We start from the raw sequence: 8,291 nt of genomic DNA on the forward strand, positions 1-8,291 counted from the left end.
CCGACGCGAGCTCCCGACCGAGCTGCTGCGAGAGCGAGTGCAGGATGATATAGAGGGGTCCGCGGGGCTCCCACGATGGGAGGAGTATGAAAGTTATCCTCGGCCCTGCCCACCCACTGAAAACATATAAGAGGAGGGAGAGGCGCAGGAATCAGCCACTTAAACCCCCAAAATCTTCATGAAATCATTCTCTGCTTAGAAGGCAGTGACATCACAGGTGATGGAGATACTTCACTAGCTTTTTTTTTTTTTGTTCAAGACAGAACAAGGCAAAGGATGGCACTGGACTCTGAGTTCGGGGTGCAGGGCAGCAGCATCATCCGAGAGTGGAGCGGTCAGGTCCAGCCGGCTCTGGTCGCCTCGTTTGTTTTCCTCTTCTGCCTGGAAGCCTGCCTGTGGGTCCGGAACCTGAGGCAGAAGCGACGGCTGCCGGGACCCTTCGCCTGGCCTCTCGTGGGCAACGCCATGCAGCTGGGCCAGATGCCCCACATCACCTTCGCCAGGTTGGCCGAGAAGTACGGTAAAGTCTACCAGATACGGCTCGGGTGCAACGACATCGTGGTGCTGAACGGGGACCGGGCCATACGTGAGGCTCTGGTGCAGCACAGCAAGGAGTTCGCAGGCAGACCCAACTTTGTCTCGTTCCAGATGATCTCTGGAGGCAGGAGCTTGACATTTACTAATTACAGCAAACAATGGAAAGCTCACAGGAAGATTGCCCAGTCCACCCTCAGAGCCTTTTCCTCTGCAAACAGTCTTACGAAAAGAGTCTTCGAGCAGCACATCCTGGCCGAGGCCATGGAACTGGTGCAGGTTTTCCTGCGCAACAGTGCGGACGGACGCTATTTCGACCCTTCCCACGAATTCACGGTCGCAGCTGCTAACATAATGTGCGCCCTTTGCTTCGGGACGCGATACGGCCACGATGACCTGGAGTTCAGGACCCTGCTCAAGCGCCTGGACAAGTTCGGGGAGACGGTGGGGGCCGGCAGCCTGGTGGACGTCATGCCCTGGCTGCAGAACTTCCCCAACCCGGTGAGGAGCGTCTACGAGAATTTCAAAAACCTCAACGAGGAGTTCTTCTCGTTCGTGCGGCACAAGGTGAAGCAGCACCGCGAGTCGTTCGACCCCGATGTGACCCGAGACATGAGCGACGCCATCATCAGCGAGATCGAACACCGGAAGGAGAGTGGACTCTCCGGGGAGTTCGTGGAGTCGACCGTCACAGATCTAATCGGGGCAGGCCAGGACACCGTGTCCACCATCATCCAGTGGATCTTCCTGCTGCTGGTCAAACACCAGGACATGCAGGTGAAACTCCACCTCCTGATCGACAAGGTCGTGGGTCGGGACCGCCTCCCGTCGGTCAGCGACCGAGGCGACCTGGCGTACCTGGACGCCTTCATCTACGAGACGATGCGCTTCACCAGCTTCGTCCCGGTCACCATCCCTCACTCCACTACCTCGGACGTCACCATCGACGGCTTCCACATCCCCAAGGACACCGTGGTCTTCATCAACCAGTGGTCGGTCAACCACGACCCGTTGAAATGGAAGGACCCGCACGTCTTCAACCCCTTGCGCTTCCTCGACGAACACGGCGCTCTGGACAAGGACGTCATCAACAACGTCATGGTCTTCTCCACGGGCAAGCGGCGATGCATCGGCGACCAGATCGCCAAAGTGGAAGTGTTTCTGTTCACGGCGACGCTGCTGCACCAGTGCAGCATCCACAGCGACCCCTCGGAGCCCCTCAGCCTGGACTGCTCCTACGGGCTCACGCTGAAGCCCCTCAAATTCTATGTGAGCGCCAAGCTCCGGGGGAAACTACTGGCTTCCCCGGCGTGAAGATCTTCTTTGACTCGAGGCCAGAAGTCACTTCCTCAGCAGAGACAATGACCAGTGAGTACTGAAAAAAAAGGGTCTTTTTGTATGTACCACTTAAGTCCTGGTGGACCCGGGTGTGGGGGTCCTATAGGTGTCTACTGAACTAGGAGGCAGAACCTTAAAGTCAGCTTGGACCATAATCTTAATTTTCAGTGCAAGAACCCACGTGTTATACAATTAAAAACAACTCTTTCTATGACATTTTACAAGAATATAAAACCTATAAAAAATGTGTGCGGCTGCTAATGAACGATGATTCAACCCATGAGGGGTTCAGCTACGAAAAGAGCTTCGGAAATGTCTCTAAATAAGAATCCGTGTCCATAAAATACTTGATTGTGTTTCTTAATATCTGAGTCCACTATTGTTCATCTGTGTATTTAATCTGTTTCCTATATATGAATGTTATGTTTCAGGTTAGATAATAAACTTTCTACTATCTACTGTATCCAAAGCATATGAATAATACGAAGAGGAACTGTTTCATTTACACAAGTGGCCCCTGTTACTGTTTGAGCACTGCCTCCCCCCCCACCGACCTCACCCGCCTCCCCTCCCGTGTCCCCCGTGGCAAACACAAGCCTCAACAATACACACAGTGCAGATGTGCAGTCGCTCACGAGGCATTATTAGAAGCATATTTGTTTACAAGTAGCATCTTCAAAGCTACACAGATGCCACTGCGCTCCCTCGCTCATGTTCGCCTCACTGTGCCAAGAAACTACTCGCTCTTGAATGAATGTTTGGGCATTCTTTAGCTGTCAAGAAGTGGCGTGTTGGCTCTCCGTGACGGGAAAATAAGCTATGAAAATATATATATATATATATGTATATGAATAAAGAGTGTGTAAAAGTGTGTCGTTTCATCTCGGTTGTAAATCTGAAGTGACGCTACAAGTTGAAATTGGATGTGAAATAAAGTACTTTAATAAAATCACTGTTTCTGTTTTTCTTTTACGCTTGTATTTGTTTTTCTTGAGTCTTGGTTGAACTAAAGTCAAAGTTTAATCTGTCGTTAATGTTTTCTCATCCTGATCCTTTCTTAAGTAAAAAAACAAACAACATTATAGGGACTATGCTGATTATTATAGTACATTTCTTTGTATAACACTTTAATTAAAATTAAAATCTTTCTAGAAGTCCATAAAAAATACAATTACTAACAATAAAAAGATAATAAAGTTGCATTTTTTCTATTATTAAGCGCTTTGCTACGACATGTAAAATGCTCATTTAATTTTCACTGATATTGCGTAATAACTTTTATGGACATTATACAAATAATATATATATTTTTAATTTACACACTATATATGTAACCGAGGAATTTAACAATATAGTGTTAATATAATGATAACTAAGGAAAATAATATGATGAAATACAGTTTTTCTTGCAATAAATTCATCATTTATAAATAACATTTTAGTATATATATATATCTATCTATATGTATATATGTATATATATATATATATATATATATATATATATATATATATATATATATATATATATATATATATATCGATTTTTATATATATATATATATATATATATATATATATATTTATGTAATAATATATATTAGAATGGAATTGAGAACAAGACTCTTCTTTAAGCAATTTTGTGCTTTTCTATTTAACGGATTTAGCTTAAAACCTATCATAAAGAAATTGAAAAATATGTTATATCATGCAATAAAATGTAAACAAGTTGATATTAATAGTAAAAAATGAAAACTTAATATGTTCAATATTAATAGTGGAGTAATAATGAAATATTTAGATTAAAATGGAGTAAAATTGTATATTTCTTAAAGTATTCATATGTCAAACAAACATTGTTTGCAGTAAATTGACTTTTGAACTCATCAAGTTAAGTTCAGTTTAGGAACAAATCTATAAATAGTACATTGACTCTTCTACAGTTTAACATTCTTCTAATGATTAGTGAAGATAAGAAAATCAATGTTGCCGAGGACGGCTCTAAAAATCTAGTCTGGTCACAGTTTGCAACTTCATGTGAGTTTTGGCTCGATTTATCTGACAAGGACGGCGATCTAAAAATGGTCTCTTGGTCAAAAAGTGAGGGGAGGGATGGTGAGTTCCCTCCCACCAAGTAGATATATAAGTGTTAACGCTCAAACGCTGCAGCTTGTCCAGTGCAGGCGTTTTTAAGCTCAGTGAATTTGATTCATTTTTTGTGGGGGGGACCCGATGGCGCAACTGGAGTTCGAAGCGAGGGGATGGAGTGGACAGATTCAGCCGCTTCTGGTCGCTTTTGTTATTTGCCTGATTTTTCTAGAAGCTTGTCTTTGGGTCAGAAACGTGGCCCTGAGGAGAAAACTGCCCGGACCGATCCCCTGGCCTGTGGTGGGCAACGCCATGCAGCTCGGCCAAATGCCGCACATTTCTTTCGCCAACATGGCTAAGAAGTACGGCAACGTCTACCAGATACGACTGGGCGGCAGCGATATTGTCGTCCTGAATGGAACCATGGCGATCCGCCAGGCTCTGGTGGAGCGCAGCACCGAGTTTGCAGGGAGACCGGACTTTGTATCCTTCAGGACAGTCTCTGGGGGCCACAGCTTGTCATTCTCCACCTACAGTAAAGAGTGGAAGGTACACCGGAAGATTGCTCAGTCAACTCTCAGAGCTTTTTCTGCCGCCAACACTGAGACCAAGGAAGCCTTAGAGCAGCACATCGTGGGCGAAGCCAAAGACCTGGTGAAGGTCATCGTCGAGGCCAGCGCCGAGAAAGGATATTTCATCCCCGCCCACCCGCTGACCGTCGCGGCCGCCAACGTCATCTGCGCCCTGTGTTTCGGGAAACGTTACGGACACGAGGACGCCGAGTTCCGGGATCTGCTGCATAGAGTCGATCAGTTCGGGCAGACGGTCGGCGCCGGGAGTCTGGTGGACGTGATGCCGTGGCTCCAGTCCTTCCCCAACCCGGTGCGCAGCGTGTTCGAGAACTTCAAAGAGCTGAATAAGGATTTCTTCGGGTTCGTCTGCACTAAGGTGGAGGAGCGTAGAGGAACGTTCGACCCTAACGTGACCAGAGACATGAGTGACGCCATCATCGGGGTGACCGAGAACGAGCATGATGAAAGGGGACTCGGCAAGAGCTACACGGAATCGACTGTGGCCGATCTGATCGGGGCTGGTTTTGATACCGTCTCCACAGGCCTTCACTGGGGGATCCTTCTCCTGGCTAAACACACCGACATCCAAACCAAGCTGCAATGTCTGATCGACAAAGTGGTGGGGCGGGAGCGGCTGCCGTCCGTGGAGGACCGACCCAACCTGGCCTATCTGGACGCCTTCATCTACGAAATCATGCGCTTCATCAGCTTCGTCCCGGTCACCATCCCCCACGCGACCACCTCGGACGTCACCGTCGAGGGCTTCCACATTCCAAAAGACATGGTGGTCTTCATCAATCAGTGGTCTATCAATCATGACCCCTTGAAGTGGAAGGACCCGCAGGTCTTCGACCCGTCACGCTTCCTGGACGGGAACGGCCGCCTGGACCGGGACGTCACCAACAACGTGATGCTCTTCTCCGCCGGGAAACGGAGATGCATCGGGGAACAGATCGCCAAGGTGGAGCTGTTTTTGTTCTTTGCTATTTTGCTTCACCAGTGCAGTTTCGAGAAAAGTCCGGAGGAAGATCTGACTCTGGACTACACGTATGGTCTGACTCTGAAGCCTTTTGACAACAAGATCAGAGTCAACGTCAGGGGCTGATAACTTATGAAATTTGAGTTTATGCTGAAAAATAGGAATATTTCACCAACTGCACTTTTTGTTAATGTGGGGAAGAGTCTGAAAACACCAAAGTGAAGCTAATATGAGGACATTTAATCCTTAAAATCAAATTTATTTTACTGTTTTTCTGATATATATGTTAATAAAGATGTCATTATTGAGGTTTTTATTGCACTTAAAACAGTTATAATTTGAAAACGTTCTTATAATTAAACTATTTTGACATATTTCTAAATAGATTTGAAAGAATAAAAACTTGATATTTAATAATGATGTCACTTATATTACCAGTTGATCAAATATTTGTAAAATATGATATTTGTTTTTGTAAATGATGTGAAGTCAGTCAATCTTTAATATGAATTTGATTTAAAACTATACTATAGAAAAGACTATAGACAAAAAAATAGGATAAAAAAGGATAAAACCTCAGTGTGTCGATCAAATGTATATAAAAAAAAAATGTGAGCATTGAAAACAAATGAAACATTAAAACTCAATTTTAAAGTGCCAGTGTTTTCGCATACATGTATTCGTATTATGTTGTTCAAGTGGCTCTGTTGTTTTTTTTGGATCACTCGAATACTGTCTCCCTTGAAAATGACCTAAAACGTTGTAATAAATCAAATGCAAAAATCAGAGTCCGAGTCTGAATCTCTGGGATTCGCGGAAGCTTCTGCGGTCACTGTTGTTGTGACAGGATCATTTGGGTAACCCGGACCCTCTGCTCTGGTCTGACCCCCGTGGCTGGTGGACTGTGACTCATCGTGTTAGCAAGCTAGCTCATCAATGTTTAACATGAGTCACTCTGGACTTCAGACCACAGCATGAGTGAAGCAGCATTGATCGTGTTTCATGTTTAAAGAGCTTGTTTTGTGGATGGTTTACTGTCCAGGTTACGCCGGGTTTCGGGGGGGAAAAAAGGGTCCTTGACTTCTATCACAGACACAACAGAATACTGACACCTTTCCACAGCGGTCTTCCTGTGACCCCTGTCCATCTTATCAAGGTGTCCGGGACAAATCCCAAGCCACCACAACCCTTAAGTTATTTTGGGCCTCAAGAGCTTCCAAGACTTGTGGCCGACAACAAGTTAAAAATATCAATAAAAACCAAGTCCAATTCCTTACATTATGCAAGAACCAGCTCCTCCAGAGAGGTGTCAAACCATGTAGTTCCACAACAGGGGCCCTTCAACCCACAATGTAGTTCCACAACAGGGGCCTTCAAACTGGTGCCTGGCAGGACTTGAAACAGTTATGCTTTTCCTGCATGTCAAGTCAGGATACGAGGCGGCCCTCCAGTTGAAATAGATTTGGCAATTGATCCAGTATATAGCAGCTTTGTCGACCACCACGCAGACAAAACTTCCACTCAAAAAATGTCCAGTGGGTCCAGTTTTTCACCTTTCAACTTCCAGATCCAATACAGTATCTCTAGACTGTCTACGTCTTCCACACAAAATATGTTTTTCTATCTGACCTATTTCAAAGAAGTTCTCCCGGGCCTGTATGTGGTTCGGCAGCATGTTGTTGTATATGCCGATCAGGAGGTTTTTGCTATTATTATGGGTTACAAGGACTTCTGAGTGTCCAGAGATGTGGTGTGTCACTCGATACACCCTCCATCATTTTCCAAAAGTTGGGTTGTTTTAAACAGGCTCCTTAAATTGATTTATCATATTTGTTTTTACAGTAATATACTGTACGTTCCAGATGATTGTTTACTTTGAGAGGTAAATTATATCATCCACGATCTTCCAAGTTTTTTTTTTTACCAAGAGTCACATTTCTTAATAAAATTTCGAACCTCCTTCATCAGCCGAGGTGCTAACAGCTTCGCCACCACTTTGCTTAATTCAAGAAAAGCAGACTGGTGTTTACGGTACACTGAGTAAATATTAGCTTCAGTGTGGGTTTTCGGGGGCCGCGGAGCCCAGTGGGATCCGTCCAGACACCGTGGACAGACCTTGCGTGATCCAGCTGCTGTGAGGAGGACTTGTTCGGGACCAGGATTCACACAGAGCCGGCTGTCTGCAGTCGGCCTCCATCCCTCTCTTTGCTTTACCACCACAAGGACCCAAGAGGGGGGGGATTTCGATTGCCTCGGTTCCCATCTTCGCTTCCCAAAACAGTCGTGAAATCTGTCCAGCTCAATGACTCCCTTTCACATTCAGCTACTCACTTGTTGCCTCCTGGGTTATTACCCCTTTAAGGAAAACAAAATCTGTCCTGGCTGAACGTTTTCCAGCTCACATTCTGCACGTACGCAGAGACACACTGACCTCCCACAAGGGAACTGAACTTGATACAGCCCAAAAGTTTTATGTTGTGCAAACTGGAGTCTCGAGTTAACATGACTAGTGAAAATAAATATTTTACACTTCATTTATGCTGCGGTGGGAACCTTTCCTCTGGTGGAGGCTCCGAGAAGGATAGGCAGGAAATTGCTAACGCTAACGTTGTAGTTTGTTTTCTTACGACGGACTGACAGTCCTCGTTGCTAAAGATACAGCACGACTCCTCGGGTCTGTCCCTCAGAGGTATTTGAATGTTTCAGAATCAGTCCCAACCTGGAGAATGCCTTTACTTTTTGGCCTTGAAGTTTCATTTAACATGATCTATAGTAGAAGG

The 8,291-nt window shown here is 45.3% G+C and overlaps 2 pseudogenes; both read left to right on the forward strand.

Moving 5' to 3' along the window:
* Positions 1–201: 201 nt before the first annotated feature.
* Positions 202–2,770, forward strand: LOC148060600 (cytochrome P450 1B1 pseudogene; annotated as a pseudogene).
* Positions 2,771–4,060: 1,290 nt separating this feature from the next.
* LOC148060601 (cytochrome P450 1B1 pseudogene) lies at positions 4,061–6,294 on the forward strand (annotated as a pseudogene).
* Positions 6,295–8,291: the final 1,997 nt, after the last annotated feature.

Source organism: Callionymus lyra, chromosome 18, assembly GCF_982586985.1.
Source record: "Callionymus lyra chromosome 18, fCalLyr1.hap1.1, whole genome shotgun sequence".
Taxonomy (NCBI): domain Eukaryota; kingdom Metazoa; phylum Chordata; class Actinopteri; order Syngnathiformes; family Callionymidae; genus Callionymus; species Callionymus lyra.